The following is a 24,371-nucleotide window of genomic DNA, read 5'->3' as shown; positions in this document are numbered from 1 at the left end:
AACAACCTTAGCTACACAGAAATTTATTTTGTTGGGTTTTTTTGGGGGGAGGATAAATTTTTTTGGTATGTTTTTGTTTTTCCTAAAGACCAAGTAATGAATTTTACATTTGCGTAGATCAGATTTCCATCTCATCTGTTTCAGATATCCATTGGACAGCTTTCTTTTCAGAGCACAGCAGGAAATCTTTTATTTACACACCAATTCCAATATGTACTGATCATTTCCTGGCTCACAAAATTGCCTGTTCATCCCTCTAACCCCTGGCAACTACATCATGCAGTTGGAATCATGTACTATCTAGTCTTTTCAGATTGGCATCCTTCACTTAATTACAGGCATTTAAGATTCCTCCATGCCTTGTCCTTCATGGCTTGCCAGCTCATTTCTTCTTAGTGCAAAATAATTTCCCATTCTCCAGGTGTACCCCAGTTATTTATCCACTCATCTGCTGAAGAATATCTTCATTGCTTCTGAGTTTTGGCAAATCTGAATAAAGCAGCTATAAACATCTATGTGTGGGGTTTTTTAAAGATTTATTTTTGTTCTTTAATGTTTGGTAGTGATGCAAAACAGTTGGGTTCATTTGCCATATTCATAAATGTATATAACATAGTTTTCTCCATCTCCATCCCCTGTACTCTTCCTTTACCTTGCAAGGACATAAGTTTTTAATTTATTTGGGTAAATACCAAGAAGTGCAAATGCTGGATCCTATGATAAGAATAGGTTTATAAGGAATAGGTAAAATGCCTTCCGAATGGCTGTTCCATTTTGCATTCCCATTATCAGTGATTGGGGATTCCTGCTACTGCGTGCCTTCTCCTGTATTTGGTGTTAATTTTCTGAATTGTAGTGATATTTTGCTGATGTTTCAATTCACAATTCCCTAATGAGGAATGGATATTGCACATATGCTCATATATTTGCTTGCTATTTGCATATATTTAGTGGAATGTCTGTTTAGGTCTTTTGTCCACTTTTTAATTGCATTATTCATTTTCTTATTGTTGAGTTTTCAGGGTTCTTTGTACATTTTGTATAGAGGTCCTTCATTAGAAGTGTCTTTGGTGAGACCTTTTTCCCAGTCTGTGACTTGCCTTCTCATTTTTTGACATCATGCAGAGAGCAGAAGTTTTTTTCATTTTAATGAAGCCTAGCTTGTCGGTTACTTCTTTCATGGATTGGCCTTGTGGTATTGTGTCTATAAAACCTTTACCATACCCAGGGTCATCTAGGTTTCTCCCCTGTATGACAGTCTAGGACTTTTATAATAAGATTTTCATTTTACATTTAAGAGTGCAACTCCTGTTGATTTCATTTTTGTGCAGAGTACAGAGTCTGTGTCTGGATTCACTGTTTTCATGTGAACATCCAGTTTTTCTAGGACCATATTGTGAAGAGGCTGTCATTTGCTCCTTTGTCAAATATCAGTTGACTGAATTTGTGGGTTATTTCTGGGCTCTCTCATCTGTTGCACCAATTTGTCTGTCCTTTTCACCATGACCATCCTTTCTTGATTTCTGTAGCCTTAATATTAGTATTGAATTTAGGTGTTCCCATGTTCCAGCTTTGTTTCTCTTCAGTATTGACTGGGGTGTTCTGGGTTTTTGTCTTGACATAGGAATTTTAGAACCAGGATTTCAACTATCCACAAATGTGTATATTTTTCAAGTCTTCCTATCCATGAACATAGAATCTCTCTCAGCTTATTAGGTTCTTTTGTTTCTTCCATCAGACTTGCAGTTTCCCACCTAGATTTTGCACATATTTTGTTAGATTTTAACATAAGTATTTCAGTATTTTGGGTGCTGGTGTAAATGGTAGTATGTTTTCATTTCAAATCCCATTTGTACATTGCTGGTATTTGGGAAAACAACTGGACTTTGAATATCAACCTTACCTCCTATGTTACTTGTTAGTTCTGATTTCCTTTTGATTCTTTCAGATCTCATACAGAGATGATCACATAAACAAATTTGCATTTTCTACTTCTCTGTCTGTATATTTTTTAATTTCCATTTCTTCTCTTACTTTATTAGTTAGGGCTTTCAATATGATGTTGAAAAAGAGCCAGTCTTGCTTTGTTCCTGGTCTCAGAACTTGGAGTTTTTTGTCATAAAGCATTTTAAGTTGTGGGTTGTTTGTGGACATTCTTTATCAAGGTGTAGAGATTCTCCTGTATCCCTAATTTATTGATGACTATAATCATGAATAGGTGCCAGATTTTTGTCAAACGCTTTTTCTGTTTACATCTGTTGTTTTCCTCTTCATTTCACTACTGGATGGATTACCCATAAATAGATTTTTAAATGTTAAACCAGTCTTGTGTATTTGACACAAAGTCCACTTGGTTATGGTGTACAATCTTTAAATTCATTGTTTAATTCTATTTGCTGATACTAAGGGATTTTGTATCTAAGTTCATAAAGAATATTGGTGTTATGCAGTTTTATTTTAATATGTTTGTCTGGTTGTTATTAGGGTAATTCTGACCTCCTAGAATGTGTTAGGAAGTATGTCTTCTTCCTGGATATTTTGGAAGAGATTGTAGAGAATTGCTACACTTTCTTAATTAAATGTTTGTTAAAATTTGTCAATGAACCTATTTGCACCTGACATTTTCAGTTTGGTAAGATTGTTAATTATTGATTTGATTTTGTAAATAGATGTAGACCTATTCAGATTGTATGTTTATTCCTGGGTAAATTTTGGCAGGTCACGTTTTTCAAAGAATTGGTCTATTTCATCTAAAGTATCAAATTGATAGACAAGAATTGTTTGTAATATTATTTTATTATCCTTTTATGTCCATGATGTTTTTAGTGATGGCCTCTCTTTCATACAAGATAGTAATAATTTGTGTATTTCCTCTTTTCTTTTTTTTTCATAGTTAGGCTGACTAGAGGCTTATTGATTTTATTGATCTTTTCCAAGAACCAACTTTTGGTTTTGTTGATTTTCTCCACTGACTTCCTGTTTTCAATTTCACTGGTTTTTGCTCTTATGTTTGTTTCTTTTACTCTGCTTGCTTTGGATTTAATTTGCTCTTCATTTTCTAGTTTTCTAAGGTGGAAGCTTACATTATTGATCGTAGATCTTTCTTCTTTTCTGACATACGCAGTCAGTGCTATCAATTTCCCTCAAAGCAATGTACTCACTACATCCCACAAATTTTGATAAGTTCTATTTTCTTTTGCATTTAGTTCAGAATATTTTTTAATAATTTCTCTTGAGTTTTTTTTTTTTTTACATTAACCCATTTGTTGAGTAGAAGTGTGTAATTTTATGTACAAGAATTGGGGGATCTTTCCATTATTGCTTTCTAGTTTAATTACATTATAGTCTGAAAGCAAATGTTGTCTGTTTTCTATGCTCTTAACATTAGTGGGGTATGTTTTAAGACCCAGATATAATCTTTCCTGGTGAATATTACATTTGAACTGGAGTAGAAGGTATTATCTGCTGTTGATGGGTGAGGTAGCATCTAGATGCCATTATATCCATTCAATTGGTACTACTTTGTAGTTCAACCACGTCCTTCTGAACTTCTGCCTGCTGGATCCTGTCCATATTTATCTCTTTTGCCCAAATGTTCTCTCAGTTTTTGCTACATATTTTTTGTTAGGCACACATACTTTGGGGGTTACTGTATCTGCTTACACTCTGGGCCCTTTATCATTAAGAAGTGGTCCATGTCAGCACTGATAACATTCCCTGGGCTGTCTCTTCTGCTCTGACTGAATTTACTGTAGTGACTATTTTATTCTTTCATCACCATTAACACAACATATATTTCATGATTTCCTTTTAATTTCTATGTATCTTTATATTGAAGGTATATTTCCTAGTAGAGAATATACAGTTGGGTCTAGCTTTTAGCTACTCTGAAAATCTCTGTCTTCTAATGAATGCATTTAGACTATGCTGTTCAAAGTCCTTACTCACATAGCTGAATTAATATCTACCATACTTCTCACTATTTTGTTAGTTGTTGTTCTTCTTCTTTTTTTTTTTTAGTTTTCTAGACATTATAAGAATTTCATGGTCTTAATTGAGCATTCTTTAGGATTCCACTTTCCTTATTTCTTAACATGTTGCTAAAGGGACAAATATTTGTTTTCTCCTCTGAAATTTTTGTGTTGAAACCTCTAACTCCTACAGTGGTGGTCTGGCAGGTGAGGAGGTGGTGAGATTACGGGAATAGAGCCCTCCTGAGTGGGATGAGGTTAATGCTCAAGAGACACCCCTGGTTTCTTCTACCACTGGAGGATATAGAGAGGCACCATCAAAGAATCTGAAAAAAAGCGCTCTCCAGACACCCTGTCCTTGAATTTCATAGTCTTCAGATCTTCAGAATTAAACCCAGGCAGACTAGGACCCATAACAACATATCAATTATGCTGCATCTTTTTTCTAAGTGGTAGATCTAAAGTTTGCAATGTACAGACATAACTAATCCAAGTCCATTTCCAGAGTGCTTTGAGATCATTTTCAAGTTCATTTCATAAGTAGTGCTTATAATAAAGGAACCTCATAATAAAATCTAAAAACACAAGTACCTTATGATTAAAACAAAAACTAGTATTTTCCCTTTCTTTTTCTGTGTCATTGCCATTCATTTTACTTACACAGGAGCACATATAAGCACCACTGTGTGCGTGCATGCACGCACACACACACACACACACACACACACACACACACACACATAGACACACCGAATCTAATACATGGTCTCTGTCAGTTTGTGCAAAGTATTATTTGTTAATAAATTAATAATAAGAAGAAAATAAGGGTTTGTATCGCCTCCACTGACCCCTTCTCTGGCACTCTTCCTGTCTTTTTGTACATTCAGAATTCTGACTGATATACATTTCTCCTTCCCTGTCAATAACTTCTAGCCTTTGTTGCAAGGCCAGTCTCCTGAAGCCCTATTCTCCAATTTCTTTTCAGGGGTAGGGGGTACCAGGGATTGAACTGAGGGACACTCAACCACTGAGCCACATCCCTATTTTGTATTTTATTTAGAGACAGGGTATCACTGAGTCGCTTAGTGCCTCACTGAGTTGCTGAGGTTGGCTTTGAATTCTCAATCCTCCTGCCTCAGCTTCCTGAGCCACTGGGATTGCAGGTGTGCACCACCATGCCCAGGTCTCCTTTTTTTTCTGTCCCAAGAGTCTTTGCTCCTTCATTTCTGAAGAATAATTTCACTAGCTGCAGGAGTCCTTCTGAAGAGCAGTGCTTCTCTCTCAGTGCTTTAGATAACGAGCTCTTCTCCATTTGTGGTTTCTAACATTGGGATGGGATATGCCCAGTCATACTTTGGTGTGTTTGGGTTTTTGCATTTGTCCTGCTTGGGGCTGGCCTTTACAAAGCATCTGCGATTTGGTGTCTGAAATTTATTTGAGGAAATTCTCATATCAAACACGTATTTTTTTTCTGTTCCTTCACACATTTTTCTCCTTCTGCTGTTTCCATCCCACATACTCTGCACCTGTGGTAATTGTGCCACAGTCTTTGGAAATGGTTCTGTTTCCTTTCAGTCCATTTGTGATTTTAAACTCCTATTGTCATGTCCTCGGACTTAGAGGTTTTTGCTCAGCTTGGTTTCTCCTTTGATGAGCCCATTAAAAGGTTTCTCCACTTCTGTTACAGTGTTTTAGTCTCTGGAGATTCTTTTTTTACATAATATTTATATTAGTGCATTATAGTCGCACATAATATTGGGGACCATTTCCACATAAACATTCATGTATGCAATATAATTGGCTTCATTTCAGTGCCCAGGGCTTACTCTGCCCCTCTATTCCTGCCTCCCCATTTCCCTTGCTACACTCTACAGGTCCTTCTAGTTATTTATTTATGTTTCTTAATTGGTGCTTTATAGCTATACATAGAAGTAGAAATCACTGTGCTGTATTCGTACATGCACACATCATCATTTGGTCAGTTTCATTCCACATTTCCTCCCTTTCCTATACCTCCTCCTTCTTCCCCCTCAATCTCCTTCCTCTACTCTGCTGATCTTCCCTCTGCTTTTATGAGATCCACCTTCATCTTTTTTTCCCCCTTTATTTTGCTCTTGCTTCCACACCTACAGAAAAGTATTCAAACTTTGACTTTCTGAATCTGGTTTATTTCACTTAGCATGATGTTTCTATTTTCATCCATTTACCAGGAAATGCCATAATTTCATTCTTCTTCAAGGCTAAATACAACTTCATTGTGTGTGTGTGTGTGTGTGTGTGTGTGTGTGTGTGTGTGTGTATTATATTTTCTTGACCCATTAATCTGGCTGATTCAATAACTCGGCTACTGTGAATTGTGCCACTGTGAACTTTGAAATGGCAGTATCACTGCAGTGTCTGGTTTGAGATCTTTTGGATAAACACCAAGGAGTGGAGCAGCTGGGTCACACAGTGGTTTCATTCCTCAGCAGTTGGGCCACATGGTGGTCCATTTCTAGTCTTTGGAGGAATCTCCATACTACTTTGCAAAGCGATGGCACTAACTTGCCGTTCCGCCAACAATCTGAGTGTGCTTTTCCCCTCATCCTCACCAGCTCTTGTCATTGTCTGTGTTCTCAATGATCTCATCTGGCATCTTATTCTTTCTAATTTTTTCCGGACATCTCCATTGGTTTGCTTGCAGCATTCCTGTGTTCACCTGTGGTTACTTTTTCCCCACTGGAGCACTTAGTATTTTTCATGTTTTTCAATTCCTAGTCTGATCATACCATCACTCCTACCCTGATTGTTTTGCCTGTTCAAACCTTATTTTGTTGTTTGGTTGGATTTTTGCCTTTTTATGTGCCTGTAACTTTGGTGAAAGGCACATATGATGTACTAGGAAATGGCAATGAGATCAATAGGCCTTGAATAAGAGACCGATGGACGAGGTATATGGGAGGGAGGGCTCCATCTTTTAAGTGAGCCCGCACCCCTAGACTCTAAACTTCTCTTGTTCTTTTCCATTTCCCCCCGCCCTCTTAACATGGGACAGGATGGCTGGAGGAGGTGGAGTTTGATATTTCCTCCCCCTAGTAGGTTAGGCTCTGATCAGACCAAGCTGGCTACTTGCTCCTGAAGGCAGACCTTTTAAGGGAGAGTAAAACAGTCTGGGATGTTCCTTTCCCCTGCTTCTGCCAGAACCCTGTGGAATTTTTCTCCAGTATTTTCTACAAGGACTTAGTAGACTTGGAAGTAACGCTGAGGTTGTGGGGACCCCTCTATGACTGGGTCCCCAGAGCTATCCCCTCAGCCCATCCTGCAGGTTGTCAGTAACAGCCAGGTTTCCTACTCCAGCAGAGGTTTCCAGGGAGCCTTCTACATGTGGATCTCTGCATCTGCCCAGTTACATCTCCAGTGTTGAGGGACACAGTCTGCCCTGTGACCATATTTCCTTGCTGTAGCTAAGAAGAATTAATTTTTTAATTGTGTTTAGATTTTTACCTGTTGTTAAGACAGAGTGGCAACTTCTAAATTCCTTATGTGGTGACTGGATACCAGAAGTCAGAGCAACTGGCCAATTTTCTAATCATGCTGGCTTATATTTTATGTTCTAATTTAGAAAATCATTGTACTGTATAAGATGTGATATTTAATTATACCCATTTAATTGATTAGAACATAGACATGCAAGTAAAGAATGAATAGATCAGTTGGGGTGATTTAAAAATTTAGACTCCAACACCAGAAATTTTAAGTGGTTGGTTTTTAACAACAAAAAAAATTATTATTATAGAAACACTCTGATTTTTCAATCCCTTTTTCTTATACCAACCTTAAAATTTTAGAACATGTTCTTTATCATAAAAAAAATCTATTGATAGTCACATTTAATATCAAACCTAGTCTTTCCTATTTTATCTTTTTCAATATGACTTGGAGATGAAAAATCTATACTTCTGAAATATCTGGAAAATGGCTGGAATATAATCGACTGCAATTGTAAGGAAAAAACTGTGATCTCTTTGGGAGCAACTCTCCTGGGATAGGGTATAATTTTATACTCTTTGAGCCCTTGGGAGTCCTTTATCTGGTCCATATACAGGCTTCTGACTTAAAAGAAAGGGCGTCTAGTCTAGGGTTTTGCTTTTATTTCTTTGTTGTTTTTTTCTTTTCTTTTTTTAACCTATTCTAGGTTCTTGGCACATTCAGTTCAGGCCAGCCCACAAGGGTGACTCTTGGCAAGTACATAGCCACAAGTTACAACTTTCTCTCCCTCAGATGTCCATGTGAGAGACCCCAAAGCTATAGTGGAAGGTATGGAAACCTGTTTCTGTGGTCCCTGTGGATCATCCGTCCCAAGCACTGGCTGTACGGCAGGTGTGGAAGGAACCTGTGGTGAGGCAGATTGTGTTTTCCAAAGATGGTGGCCACAGCCTGCTTTATACAATGAGTTCTCCTTATAGCATGACTTTGACAAACACCTGTCCACCTGCAATAAAGCCATTCCTCCCCTGTTGAAACCCAGAAGACCTTTGTGACTTCCCTGACTAATAAAGAACCCCAGGAACAGTGCCATCGGATTCCTGAGGCTAACTCCCCAAAACACATGCTCTTCTACCTGGTTACATTAGCACAATGGCTCTGAAACTGAGCCACTAGACTATGAGGAGGCCAAAGTAGAGTGTGCAGGGATTCACTTTAAGAGGAACCAGGGTCCCCAGCCATCAGTCCCACTGAAGTCCCAGCCAACGACCAACTCCAAGTTGCCCGTCTTGTGGATGAGCTTGCCAGTCCCCAGGTACATCTCCCCAAGAAGCTATGCAGCACTAAGGAGCTGGCTCCACTCCTCTCTGCTGTTTCCTGAGCACAATAAGTTTTTTATTTTTTATTTAAGCTACTAAATTTGGGGGTGAACGATTACATAGCAAAATGAATTGGTGCCAGAAGTAAACCCAAGGAACTCAGCAGAATTTGTTTATGTGGCCATGAGAAAATAGCTTTTTATTCCTTTGCATCAGTGGACCCTTTCTTCCACACAGCCATACCATTCTACAAGGGACAGATCTGCTTTTAGTGCACTTTGTTCATTCACTATAGGGAAAAACAAAACAGTGAGATTTGATCCCTGAGTTAATTTACTCTCCAGGATAAGCTCCTTGACTTGGAATATGCCAGAATCATCACATCCATCAACAGAAATCCTAGAGTGGTACAGGTTGAGTAATAGTAAGTTTCCATGTGCATTTATAGAAATTTATCACTGTTGAGTGACTTGGGTGACTATTTCTAAATTACAATGAGCACAGCAAACAAGGCAACATCAAGGGAGTTGGCCCCAACCTGACACACTCTGCCTGCTTCACGAACGCTAGTTTTCATGCCTCCCTCCCAGGAGGACCCTCTGTATAGGAGTGCTGTTGTCAGCCTGTGTCCAGCAATGTCCAGCCCAGCCTAATAATTATTTCATTAATTTATTTATTATAGCATTTCAGAGTTGGGGGACATCAGAGTGGTTATTGTAAGCCTTCTGTTTCCAAGAGGAATGAAGATTAGGAACGTCAAATTCCAGGAGGTTTAATGAGCTTTGCACCCTAATGGCTTATTAGAGTCACCTAGAGGGTCTCCTGTCTCCAGTTCATTCTGACTTCATTATCCTGGGATGTGGCCTAGGCTTTTCTGGTACTTTTTAAAGATTCCTCAGGTAAATTTATAGCACAACCAGCATTGAGAATGATAGGATTTAGGTCCTAGATATGCAGCTCTAAATAATAGGACATAGAAACCATCCATTTTCAATTTTTTTTCAATCATGAGTTTAAGTTCAGAATAGTGGCTAACTATAGTGTTGAATTTGTTGATAACAGTGTCTAACACTTGCCAATCTCCTTTTTAAATTAGCAGAGCAAAGGTCTCTGGCTCAGGGACTTTAACACCATTCAGCTGCTGTCCATATGCATTATCTTGGACAGTGTCCATTCATATTTTTTTCTACTCACTGTGTTCATTTCTGCCATTAACTTATTTTGGTGAGCAAACTCCCATTTAGGTCAAAAATATACATTTTCCCTATCTGTTTCCATATTAATTAAAGAAAGCTAACCAGTTTAAGAAAACATTAAGTGAATAACAGAACTTCCATTCATAGGATGTGTCATAGAAAGCTGTAAATGTAATTGTAGTGACCAAAGTGTAGAAAACACTGAGTTGAAGTCTCTGGTAAAAGCATCTTGACATCACCAACTTCTAGTGAGGCACACTAGGACTAGGACATCCCCTCCCAAAGAAAGTTGAGCAAATTCTTAGCCCAGCTCAGTGGGGCACACCTATAATCCCAGCACTTTGGAGACCCAAGGATTGTGAGTTCAAAGCCAGCCTCAGCAAAATCCCAGGCGTTAAGCAAGTCAGAAAGACCCTGTCTGTAAATAAAATACAAAATAAAGCTGGGGATGTGGCTCAGTGGTCAAGTGCCCTTGAGTTCAATCCCCAGTACCTCCCCCTGCCAAAAAAAAAGAAAGTCAAGCAAATTCTGATATTAACAGATGACATTTACCTGCCTTAAATATCACCTGTTCAGACAACCAAGTGACTGTAACCACTGTTAGTAAGAAAAATTAGCACAATGTCCCAGCTTGGTCCTGTTTCCATCTTCAGTGGCTGCCTACGTTTTCTATTCCTTGCCTGAGCAGAGTATGTGTGTAAGGAAGGTGACCCTGAGGAGGCTGTGCAGGGCGAGTGGGGGCAAGGTTTAATTTGCTTGATCATAAATGCAGAGGCGAGTCATGTCACCATCAGTTCCTTTGGGGACCTTCACAAAGAGAAGCACCAACCAGATTCCAGGAGGAACCTATAGGTCGATTGCTTTCAAGGCACCTGGGTGTGATTTACATGCGGTGTCAGGGTTTGGAAAGCAGGCCTGTGAAGGGACCGATGATTAATTTGGGTGGCTCTGCAGTCACAGACTGCATAAAGTGATAAAAAGGAGGAGGCCCGCCTAGTCAACCTTGCCTTCCAAATAGCCATCAAAATGTATTTTTTTTCCCTTATACTGGGAAATTATGCTTCTTGGCAGTCCAGTGGCAGCATTTATATCGAGAGTGCTTACTAAGGAATTAGTATTTGTGATAATCTGTTTCACTCAAAGTTGAGGCTCTGTTGGCAACATGGAAGACGCTCCCCGATTCCGAAGTTTGCACTGCACCTCGGTTCTTAGCACATGGCAGACACCACAGTGTGCTTCGAGCCCGCCTGTAATTAGTGATGATCGGCTATTCATTTACTTTCTCCTGGCATGGGTTATCACATCACATACTGCTTGCCTTTCAGTGCAGAGTGGCTTTTAAATTGCATCCCAAATTTCATTAGTGTCATCACCTCAGAAAATACAGGGGAAAAGTTAATAAGATCCTCTTCTGTTTAATTCAGCACACGCTACATTTTCCCTTAACATTCATGTCAAAGATGATTTGGCTTATAAATCTGTTTGCTTCTTGTACCTGTAGCATGTTTCAAAAATGTGTATTTTTTTTTCCTAAAAGAAATGTGTATGACTAGGTGAACAAATACTTCAATAAGAAAGTGATTCTAGGGCTTGGGCATGTGGCCCAGTGGTAGAGTGTGTGCTTAGTGTGTTTAAGGCTCTGGGTTCAATCCCCAGCATGAAAAAAGGGGTAAATGGTTCTAGCCAAACTTAGAAATTATAAAATTAGCCCAAAAAGGAAAAAAAAACATTACTGTCATTTTGATGTAACTATGCATTTGATGTTGACTATAGTGAACTTTTAATTTTGGGGGACAGATAAAGAGTTTGTAGATTAACTACATTCCTGACATCCCTATTCCTGAAACCCTTTTAGCAACCCCCCTGTTCCCCCTGGTAATGGGGATTGAACCCAGTGGTGCTGAACCACAGAATTTTGTCTGCAATGCTCCACTCCACACACAAACACTTGTTAAATTTTGAGACAAAGTTTCACTAAGTTCCTTAGGTTCTCACTGAGTCACTGAGGCTGGCCTCCAATTTATGATCCTCCTGCCTCTGCCTCCTGGGCCGCTGGGATTACAGGTGTGTGCCACTACCCTACCCTTCTTGAGTCAAACTAATTGATTGTGTCCTCAAGTGCTTTGCATGTAGATATGTGCCCGTGTAGACCACTTCACCCTTTTTTTTCAAGACTTCTGATTACATCGCATGCCTGGGCCCGTCGGTTCATTCACTGAAACCCTCGAAAATCATAGACTCTTCTGTGTTCTCTGATCTTAAGTTACACTGTAATTTGACATTGTTTTATGTCATTGTTTGATGACTGCCTCTCTCAGCTGTCAGCTCAGTGAATATAAGGACTGTTTTTTTCTCCCCTCATCATTGTATACCCAGCAACTGAAGTGTAGTAGTTGCTTAATAAATAGTTTTTGAATGAATTATCTTATTTTTTAAAAGGTAGTGCTTTTAAGAAGGAACTCAAATTTGTATCACTTAGGGATTTTTCTCCTGCTGTAAAAGTTTCTGTATGAATTATTGGAATGGACCTTGTCCACGGCCCATATCTCCTATTTTGAGTAAACCTGTGGCCTGCAGCTTAGAAAAATGGCTTGCTTTCTAGAAAACTTAGAATTGCATGGCTTGGGGGAGGTTTTTAGAGGGAGGTTTTAAAGAAAATCAGGATGAAAGAAAAAGTAAAAACTTGACCCCTTGCCCCCCATCTTGCCAATGTGGTCCAATCTATTTAAGGAGGGGGGGGGGAAGAATACTTAGGAAAATACTACAGACTAATTTAACAGAGAGGAAACACCAAGCTGTTTTTCACTCAAACAATTATTAGTGTGCCTAACAATTTATTGAAAGTTATTAGTGTTATAATCTCCTTTATTTGAATTGCTGTATACTCTAAAGAAAAATGCTTCTAAATATATCTATTATGCTATCTCATTAATAAATATATCGAGAAACCTATTTAGAGGAGACCTAAATGGTTTACTACATTTTGACAAATTTTACTTAGATTTTCCCAGGCAGTCTTGTCCCACCCACTTTATCCCAGCTACCCAATAAACAACTACATTCTCCAAGAGTGACAAACTGATGTGGAAAAGAGTTGGGTTTGCTATCAGTGAATCTTCCTTTGGGAATTTTTTTTAATGTCTGGAAATAGTTGCATCCTGATAAGAAATGATGGGATAATGTGTGCCTGCCACGTAGCCCAGTGGATTTTCACAGGAGGAACACATGGAGCATGACCTGCACTTTAGAATCCCCCATGATGCTTCAATCCAGAGTACTTATTCCTTCCCAGGTCACCACAGCTCCCTTCTCTTGGGTGGTGAGATGAGACCAATATCCTCTTTTCTCTCTGGTTGTTTAGATGCAGTTACATAGATCTATGTACATAGTTTTGTCATTTTAATGTCCCAATAGTATTTCCGTAAATGATTATACCACTTATTTATTCATGAGTTTTACTGAGACAGACATTGAGTCCTCTGGTTTTCAGCTGTGTATATCTTGTGGTCGATGCACACACACATTTCTGCAGGATAAGTCCATTCCTAGGGGTGAAATAATGGGTGATAGATGATGCTTATTTTGTGCCTTAGTGGAGACTTCTGGACAGTTCTCCAGAGGGGTTGCACCCATTCACACTCCTCCTAGCAGCAGGTTCCACACTGTCAGCAGAACTTGAAAACATTCATCTCTGTTGCTTTACAGCTCTCCACACATGGTGTGCCATGTGATGTCCTTTGACCTGAGTTGAACTTCCCAGGTTTGCAGATGGAATCTGCCTCACATGTACATTCCTTATTACCCTGGGTTGGGTTTACATCCTGGAGAACAAAGGTCATGTGTCAGGCAGGTCTTAGCCCTTGAAGGCTTAAGCAGGATTGGGTAAACCTCTGTTAAGGTGAATCTTGCTTCTATGAAGCGATGCATTAAGACAATAGATGAGTTGGAGATAGAAAGGGCCAGAAAAGTACAATATAAATACATATTACTGAACTGGCAAAAATTAAATTCTACTTTCCATTTACATATTTATCTACTTTAACAACAACATTTTGGTGCTTAAAAAAAATTGGTGGCTCCCATTTTCTACATAACTTAGTTTATTGCTTCTTTTTCCAACATTTTTTTAGATTTAATTTAATTTTATTATTGGTTCTTTTTTGTTATACATTACAGTAGAATCCATTTTGACATAATTATACAAGCATGGAATATATTTTGTTCTAATTGAGGCACCAGTATCTCTCCTTCCCCTTCCTTCTCCCCAGCCCCTTCTCTCTATTGATCTTTCTGTCATTTACCCATAGTTATTTTATGTTATTTTTAAAAATTAATTTCTTGTGGCATACATGATGGTGAGGTTCACTGTGGTACACTCGTATACTTAGAAATGGTGTGTCCTCTGAACATAAACCTACATTTCTTTAGGAAGACAGTTTGATTTCTGTGACCTGGCTGAGCGTTTCTGTCTCTCCCGCTATCAATACCTGAAGTCAATAGAAGCCACATCCTGATACCAAACTCTCCATTACTCCTTCAAGAGACAAGACCAGCAGTGTGCTGAAATGGTACATGCAGATATCTAAAAACTCAGGAGAGCCCTGTTATAATTCTCTTTTACCCAACTGTTTTCAAAGTAAGAAATAAAGGTAGGGAGAATAACAGCCTCATCCCCAATGTCTTGGTGGCATTTAACATCAACAGATTTTTGCTGAAAATTAAGATTTCTATAGAAATGATAATCACCCTCCTGTGACTATATGGAACTCAGAAAACCTGCAATGGTCAGCAAGCATTGAGGGTTTCATCCTGGGAATAAATTTCTAAATAACCCTGAGGAGAAAGAGGGAGGGAGGAAAAGAAGAAAGTTCAGAGTGTAGAAAGTAAAATCTGCAAACTTCACAGTTTCAGGATTATCTTTTAATTGTGGCCATCAATCAGCACACATCTGGTCTCTCCCAGTGCTCAAGAAGTTCCATCCAAAGCCATATGATCCAACCAACAGAGAATCTGTGGCCTATTAAGAATCCTCAGGGCATGGAGCAATATGGAAGGAAGTACCCTGTAGGTAGTTTTAGGAAATTACCTAAAAATAGGATAACAGATCCCCTTTCAACATATTCTAGGAAAACCCAAGAGGAAAGCTACGCTTTTAATTAACAAGATAAATGCTGCTGTGTCCTGTACCAGGTCAGGCATCAACTGCTAATCTTTTTCAAAGGGCTTTGCTTTTCCAAATTATTTTATTTCAATCTATATTTTTACTAATGCATGAAACCGACCTGCAGTTAGTCATTTTATGAACATGATTTTATATTCTCTTTAAATGAAGACCGTTTAAAGTTGAGCATTTAGAAATATATTTGCTCCATTAATTGGTGCTGAGGGACACCCACAAATGTCTTTATGGATAGCTGATATTTTTAAGGTTTAAAATGTTTCCATTTCTTCTTATTGAGGGGGTTCATTCTGACTGTTCCTAAAGTTCTGCAGCTGAGGAATTAAATGGCATTAGTCTTTTTGAGCTCCAATGTGTTTAGAACAGTGTTCAACTGTGGTAATCCCTGTGTCGCGCTGCATTTATTTCCCACTAGATACCTAAATGGTTTCTGCTTCTTCTCAGGCAGATAATTGCAGTGGGGTTGGAACCAGAGAAAACAGTTGAGCTGATGCTGAGTGGTGGATATAAAATAAGTGTCACCCTGGTGGAAGTAAATAGACTCTGAGACTATAATCTCTGCCCTCGTTTATTTTTGAAACCATAAATGCCCCTGGGGAAAGCTAGTCATTTATTTGTCTGCAGAAATATTTATCTGTAGTCATGTATGGTTTTTAACTTGGTGTTATTTCGGTTCATTCCCTTCTTGCATCCTCTGTCTAGTCCCACTTTAGTTTTTACTCTAAATACAGATTCCGTCGCCATGTGTTTCTGGGCCATAGTCTCCAAAATTCTTTGTGTTTTAAAAATAACGGTGTGTCCATCACCAGTTTTCCCAACAGAGTTCCTCAGGTGATCTAATGATCAGAAACATCCAGCTGACGCACAGCGGGAAGTACGTCTGCATGGTGCACACGGGAGTGGACAGTGTCTCCTCTGCCGCCAAGCTCATAGTGAGAGGTAACAGGAACGCCTCCTGGATTTTCTACCTTCACATCTTAGCTGATCATTCCTTACTGGAGGGAGAGCCGTGATGAGAGGGAATGTGAACATGCAAATTATAGTGTTGATTTGAGTCCTCCTCTTGCCAGCAAATACGACAATTCAGATGAGTGTCAATTCAGAGAAACAAGATTCTTGACTCTGCCCTTCAAATAGCTCTCACTGTGATGGGGATGGCTGCCAAGCTGATATGTTCTTGAGCATGCCATCAATCATCAATCAGTATATGGATTAAATAGGAGAGAGAATATGGGGTGTGTGTGTGTGTGTGTGTGTGTGTGTGTGCGTGCACGAGAGAGAATATGGTGTGTGTGCGCGTGCAAGTGTGTGTATGTCCTTCTAAAAGAATCAGGATTATTTATTCAGGATTCCTGAGAAAATTTGCCAACCTAAGCTACTGTCCAGAGTACTGTTGCTATTGGGATGGAAAATGACCAGAGTGAATCATGAATTAAAACATCACTAGATAACAAGCTGAGAACTACAGAGGTAAACCACTGGGTTTAAGGGAAAGTCAGTGTATCCAAAGCCAGGGGCACTGCATTTGGAAGGAACAGGAATCCTACATACAGTCACAAGGGAGCATGGGGGATTATGGCCTTCTATCCAGATTTAAGATCTAACAATGGAAATATGTGTCAGGGGATATATTACTAGGTACCTGGCCTTTGTCACTAAGCACTTTCTAAACGGGGACCTCATGGAGGTACTGAAGTGGTCACGGGACATACTCTTCACTTTGGTGGAAGTGGGTGACAGTGGTATGCGTACTCACCTTCTTAAGGTTCACCTGGACCACCAGGATATGTGAAGGTAGAAGAAATCACAGACACCACAGCCCAGCTGTCTTGGAAAGAAGGCACAGACAACCACAGTCTGATTATCTCCTACGCTATCCAAGCAAGGACACCTTTCTCTGTGGGCTGGCAAACTGTTACAACAGGTAAGGGGAGAGGCAGCCACTGTCCCTGCTTAGGAAAGGATTTCAAGGCCTTGCTGGGCACCACAGCCTCTGACAACTCTGAACTGTTCCTTTGTAGTGCCTGAGGTCATCGATGGGAAAACACACACAGCTACCGTAGTGGAGTTAAACCCCTGGGTGGAATACGAATTTCGGGTTGTAGCCAGTAACAAAATCGGAGGTGGAGAACCCAGTTTACCCTCAGAAAAAGTAAGAACTGAAGAGGCAGGTTAGTGTTTCTGTTTTCTGAGTAATGGGTGAAGAGATGTCCCTGGGTGTGCATCTCCAGTTCCCTTGGCCCTGGTCTCCAGGCCCAGTGGGGACTCCATATCCATAATGCAGTGTCACAATTATCTGACTTTTCTAATGAAATCTGCCATATGGCTTTAGTCAACCCATGTAAGTGACTCTGATGTTGTATGACATTTCCAGGAGTTCAATCCCTCCTAGACCATCATTAGTGCATGTTGAGTGAATACATTTTTGTCATTTAAGGTTATAATTACTATCTGACATTGTTACCCTGTTAGTAGGGAAGAGCTGTTTTCATTTAAAACAAACATTGACAAATTGGCAAAACAATGGCATTTGGAATTTTTGCTGCTAGGAAATCTCATTCTGTCACCGAGCTCAGTGAACACACACGAGCTCAAACAATTGATGGGTATTATATTTTGGCTTCTCAACTGTTCAATTAAGTAAGAATTATTGTTATTAATTTCCATGTAAGGTAACTATTAATATAAATGGATTTATGATCCTAAAATTATCCTAATTTTAAGACTTAGAAGTGGAATGCATACCCAGCATCACATTATTGAGACAGCTGAGGGGACGTAAACTTTCCTTTTCATAATCTGCATATTAATTAATATTAACTAATAGAATATTTAAAACAGCAAGCATGTCACTTTAGGAGCTAACTAAGTCAAGATAAAGTCCAAGGATATGTCTCCACATTTTAGTGACGCCGTTTGATTGGCACAGTGCACGTGGTACATGTGGCAGGTACTAGGAGACATGGGGGCCGGTGCCTGCCTACAGCCTGCTCATTTGTTCACACCGCACGTATTCAGGAGTGTCTACTGTGTGCTCAGCACTTTGCAGACTTTGCAGATACAGCTATGGGCATGACAAAGACCCACCTTCAAAGAATTTTTTTTTTTTTAAAGAGAGAGTGAGAGAGGAGAGAGAGAGAGAGAATTTTTTTTTTAATATTTATTTTTTAGTTATCGGCGGACACAACATCTTTGTACGTGGTGCTGAGAATCGAACCCAGGCCGCACGCATGCCAGGCGAGCACGCTACCGCTTGAGTCACATCCCCAGCCCCCTTCAAAGAATTTATATGCTAGCTGTGTCATTGAGTTTACTAAAGGAAAGTTCTCAGCAGAAGTGTGAAAGTCGATGCCTGCCTGAGGTTTATAAATACCTCCTACCAGGATGGGAGGGTCCCAGTCTGCATCCTTCCTCCATAAAGCCACTGTTGTTGTGAAACTCATGTCTCTGCTTGGAATAGCCACAGTTCAGGGTTCATGCTGGAATGGTTTCCCAGCGTCCCTGGTGAATCCATTTTCCATATTTTATTAGCCTTCACACCAGTCACAATGTCCCTTTCAAATAAGTTTCATTTGTATTACCTCTTGAGAGGTTTTAAATGTTTTATAATTTCAGGTAAAATAAAATCATCTGATGATCTCACCCCAAATATTTCATAATTTTATGCAATATACATTACATTGTTACCTAAGGCATCTGTGAATGTATACATATGGGATATATACACGCACGTGTGTGTGTGTGTGTGTGTGTGTGTGTGTGTGTGTACATTAGGTCGTTACCTAAGGCATCTGTGAATGTGTGTGTGTTTGTGTGTGTGTGTGTAATGTGTCAATGATGAAGCTCCTTCATGTATTTTAAAAGCAACAATGAGTCTTCTTTTGGATAAATATTGCTACATGCAAAGAGGGTTTCATCTCTTTCTCTCTGACCCACGCAGTTCCAGAAGTGCCTCCCTCTGAAGTCAGTGGAGGAGGCGGAAGCCGGTCGAACTGCTGATCACCTGGGATGTAAGTGTCCAGGCAGCACTTCCCTCATGAGAGTGCTCCTATTTTCATGATCCTTATGGTCTCCTGGGTGGTGTCCATGCTGTTAGTGATGCTGCAGGGCTGGTACTGATGGTGCTCCTTCTAAGGATGCTATAGTTGACGCTAGTGCTGGTAGCACTGGTGGTTCTGGTGGTAATGGTACTGGTGCTAGTCCTAGTAGTAATATTGGTGATGGTGCTGGCGATGTTGGCGATGCTGGTGATGCTGGTGACGCTGGTGATGGTGCTTATAGTGATGTTCCTGATTCGAACAGTGTACTGATACCGGTGGTGCAGATTCTGGTGCTGCTGATACTAGTAATGGTGTCAGCGCTATTGGTGGTACTGAACGTGATGTTGTTGCCATGGTAGTGCTGGTCCTTGAGCTGGTGGCACTAGTAATGCTGGAGGAATGGTCCTGGTGGTGCTGGTGCTCACGGTGCTCTTGTAATAGTACTGATGGCACTAGGGCTGGTGGCGGTCATAGCGGTGGTGCTGGTGATGCTAATGGAGATGTTGCTGGGGGAATGAACTGGGTACTGCACATTGAGTCTGTGCAGTTGCTGGGGGTGCTGGTGGTTCTGGTACTGGTTCTAGTGCTGGTACTGGATCTACCAATAACACCCGTGTTGGAGGTGGCACAGGTGGTGTTGCTTCTGGTGCTGGTGCTATGGTGATGCTGATACTGGTGGTCCTGCTATGAATGAGATAGCTTTGGCTGCTGCTGGCTCCTACCCTGCTGCTGCTGCTGGTGGGCCTGGCGCTTTTGTTGGTGCTTATGGAGGCGGTGCTGCTAATGCTGCTGAGAGTCATCGAGTTGGTGACAGTGGTGCTGGGGATGGACTGGTGATGTGGGGGCTGGTGGTGGTAGTGGTTGTAGTAGTGGTGCAATTGGTACTGGTTTTTTTGGTGGTGGGTTTTGTGGCACAGGTGCTAGTAGTGGTGCTGGGAACACAGGTATTCATGGTGTCACTGGTGTGCAGATGTAGTTATTCTGGTGTTGGTGCTGATGGTGCCGATGGTGTGTGTGCTCATTTTCATGGTGCTGGTGATACAGCAGGTGGCACAGGTGCCGCTGCTGGAGGTGTTGGTACTGGTGGTGTAGGTCATTGTTTTGGTGGTGGTACTATTGATGGAACAGGTGCTACTGGTTCTCATGTCTCCAGTGCTGGTGACACTGGTGCTGGGAATTGTGGTGCCTGTGTTGGTGGTACTGGTGGTACTATCAGTGGTGCTTGTGATGTGGGTTCTGATGCTGGCGTTGCTATTGCTGCTGATAATGGTACTGCTGTTGCCACTGCTGGTAGCACCGGTAGCAAATATTTCAGTGCTAATCACTGTTCCTGTCATTTTGCAAAAGTTTTCTTATTTCATTCTTGGAACATTTATATATTAAAACACTGAGGCACAAAGATAGTAATTTGCACATGGACACCTGGCTGCTAAACAGAGGGTGAGAGTCAACTCCTGGCTGCTGACTCTTGAGGTTCCCTCACTGCTCTCCTTGCATTCCTGGAATGTCCTGCTGATGATGTCACACATCCCCACAGGTGCTTGAGTCTATATTTCTTTCCTGACCATCTTTTATCCTTTGCTTTTGTCAAGTTAGGGGGAAAATGTAATTAACATGTATGAAATAGGGGGGGCTAGCACTAAATTTATTTATATTAATTGAATATGTTAACAAACAAATAAAGCATCATGAGCTTGTGATAAATGCCAATAGAATTTTTGGCATGAGTCCATGCATCCTTGAGTTCAGTAAGCTGTATTTACTTTCTTTTGCTTTTCTTTTTTTTTCTTTTTTTTTTCTCCTTTGTACTTAATCACTGTATCAAGGTATGATTTCTTTCCATAAAACCAACACTAGGGATTTGATAATTTTTATTTGACTTAAAATATCTAGTATGTTAGACTCAGAGTATGGGTTATTAGAAACCCAGACGTGGACTTAAAGACACTCATATGTCAAATAATCACTGAGAAGTCTAGCTCAGTACCTCGGTGCCTGGTAAGAGTATTATATGTCTCTTAAAAATCAGCTGAATTAAATGTGCCCCTGTTGTTCCTCTTCTTTTTAAAATCTCCGACTTGATACGGTGAAGGTTATTATTTGATAATTCATAGGAAACACTAAGGATGAGGACTCATCACTTTGCTATGCCCTTGTCTTTAAGAGTGACAGAATGTGCCTTTTCTTTACAGCCAGTCCCTGAAGAGCTGCAGAATGGTGAAGGTTTTGGGTATGTGGTTGCTTTCCGCCCTCTTGGGGTTACCAACTGGATCCAGACAGTGGTGACATCCCCTGACACCCCAAGATACGTCTTCAGGAACGAAAGCATCATGCCATTTTCACCCTATGAAGTCAAAGTGGGTGTCTATATTAACAGAGGTGAAGGCCCATTTAGCCCAGTGACAACAGTGTTCTCTGCAGAAGAAGGTGCGGGAAACAAGTTTGTATATCCATAAGCTAGTTGTGCTCAAACCTGACTAGAAAATTCTCTGTGGCTTTAGGGGTACTTTTTTTCCTCAAGTCAACAGTAATCAAACTTATGGTTATGTCCCCAGGGCAGGTCATAAAGATCAACCATAACTGACTTGAAGTTTAAGACTCGAGAGACAGAGAATCTAACAATTGGTTGCAACCCTGTTCTTCTTGGTTGAAGAATAAAATAGTCCCTGGAAGCTACCCTAGTTCAAAGTTCTGTTGTGGTTTCTGCAACTGAGAAACGGTCACTAGCAAGACAGAAAGCGAGGGCCAAGATGCCATCCAAGAGATGTACAATGTGAACCTTTGAGGGATATGAGTACCTGTCACTCTGGCCTCATTGCATCATTCTGCTGTGTACACACACACTTCACTAGAAAACCATTGAGTCATTCTCTCCTTTTAAATCTGCTCCACATTCTGAGACATCTCAAGATCACTCTAGAAAATGATAGCAAATCACTATTTTATAGATGACAGCAACTGAATATTGGCCACCTCATGTGGTTCCACCTAACAAAGATGTTAGGGGCCAATCTGTATTGCATTGTTGCCATCTGCCAGGAGTTACCTAATTAGAATTTTCAAATGAAAAGTCTCCCATCTACAAATTAGAAAATGAAAGCCTGATGAAAGAGATGAATAAATCTGCCAAAACTCCTGTAGTAAGAGCCAGAATTTTAACCCAGGGCCATTGGCCTTAAGCATTCTGAGCTCATGCAGTATATCCCAGTGTCTCTCCTAACCTCAGAACTGGCAGTAAATTGAAAAAAAAAAAGGTCCACAGTTATCATTCCTAAAAATAGACTCCATATTTCTGAGGACGGAGGACGGCCACCCTTATTCTTGTCTTCTCATTTCCCATTGAGTTCTGAAAAGGATAAAAACAGGTATTATAGGCATCTTTGCAAAAGAAAGAGTCTTGCATTCATAACCAGACCCCATTTCCAAGAGTTTCCAGGAATTACAAGGGCAGGTTGTGAGTCTGGGAAGTGATGGAAATTAGCCAGCAGGAGGACATCAGACACTGTCTGCCCTCAGCATCTAGGGCCTGAGAACTGGCTGTGGGAAGTAGGGAACAGACTTAGCCTTTGGCATATTCCTGTGCCCCTCACCTCCCTTCTCCTGAATCATCCTTATCACTCTGAGGATTTGGTCAAAGGGCTGTCTGTTCACACATAAGAAAGATATTTAGTTGCCTAAGAAAAAAATGAGGGGCTTGTTGGAAATACACTCAGACATTTCAGTGAATCAGAGGAAGACTTTATCATTGAGCCTTATGAGATTCCCATGAATCCCCAAGAATGTTCATTATAAGGGGGTGTTCTTACTGGAGATCACATGGGCATGTCTACCTACTCCTTCAAAAGAGTCAGTATCCAAAGTCACACCGCCCCTTGTGTGAAATTAGGCACTCAGTGCTTGCTGAGTAAATGAACTTTACTTGAACTTGACTTTGACTTTGTTTGACCCAAATAAGAAAGTAGTATAGGAGTTCCCAAGCAGCTGGTGTGGGGTGAAAGAGAGGGGAAAAAGGGGTAGAGAGAACAGAGGGAAGAAGAAAATACTGAGAAAGAGGTGCAAGAGAGGAAGGCACAGGTTGCTGTGGGCGCTGAGCAAGGAAAACCCCTGTGGCACTGTGGCCACCTCGTCCTCAGCAATAGATCAATGTCTGTGTTTTCAAGACATGGTGCTTGTTTTCAAATATTTTTATGGGATGACTATAAAAGTTTCACTTATGTTAAAATGCTTTCTCAAAAATAAGGATGTCAAAGGATTGTTTTATTCAACTGCAGAAATGATCATTGGTTTTCAATTTCTATTCCTAAACAGAGTCTACAATGGCCACAACTGAAGTCTCTGCCCATAGCCTGTCTTCTTCAGAAATTGAAGTTTTGTGGAACACCATTCCTTGGAAGTTGAGCAATGGACATTTGCTTGGCTATGAGGTAAACTAACTTGTGTTTGTATGTTACCACGCTACTTTGCTTCTTTCACTAAAACTTCTTCTGAACAATGACAACTTATATGAATTCTGTTCTGGGTTGCTCTTTTCTTACCCACACATTGTGCCATCTGATTATTAGTACATACCTAATTTAACCCTGCCAGGGGCATGAGTACCACCTTAGTTGGGGTGGAAAAGGAACAAAACAGTGAATATGAAAGGCAGTCATGGGCACTGTCAGCCAGATCTTATGATGGATTGACTGAAAACTGAGGGTGAGATTGAAAGGCTGTGGTCCTATCATTGGATGGCTATGTCAGTAGAAAGTCACCTTCCTCCAGCTATGGTCTTATGTCCTTGGTTGTGAGATTCTCTCCTGAATTCTAGAGAATTCAGCTGCCCGTAGTATAATTTGTGTTTCCAGAGACCTTGATGTATGGTGAAATAAGATGAAATATCCAAAAGAGAGGGCATCATAAGACCTAATATAATGAAGTAGGAATAGTTCACCTGAGCAAAAAGTGTTTGAGGAAGAAGGATGACCCAGATTTACAGACTTCCAGATGGTAGGAAGGTTTAACCAGGACTTTGGAGGGAAAGGAAATGAATGTAGAGGTACTGAGAACATTCCAGATTGAGCACAGCATTTTGGAGTAGTAAAGGAGTAGAGGCTGTGTACAAAACCAAGGTTACACTGAAGATGATGCCCACCGAGGCATAGGAGAGCAGGTCACAGATGACTTTGAATGTAAGAGGAACTAAGTGAACTGTACCCCAT

The 24,371-nt window shown here is 40.4% G+C and overlaps 1 pseudogene; it reads left to right on the top strand.

The window, feature by feature from the left end:
• The window catches only part of LOC143386193 (contactin-3-like), an 89,438-nt pseudogene that overhangs the window by 42,129 nt on the left and 22,938 nt on the right, over positions 1 to 24,371 (top strand).

This window comes from Callospermophilus lateralis, unplaced genomic scaffold, assembly GCF_048772815.1.
Source record: "Callospermophilus lateralis isolate mCalLat2 unplaced genomic scaffold, mCalLat2.hap1 Scaffold_1062, whole genome shotgun sequence".
Taxonomy (NCBI): Eukaryota; Metazoa; Chordata; class Mammalia; order Rodentia; family Sciuridae; genus Callospermophilus; species Callospermophilus lateralis.
The sequence above is the reverse complement of the archived record's forward strand: the minus strand, read 5'-3'. Positions and strand labels throughout refer to the sequence as shown.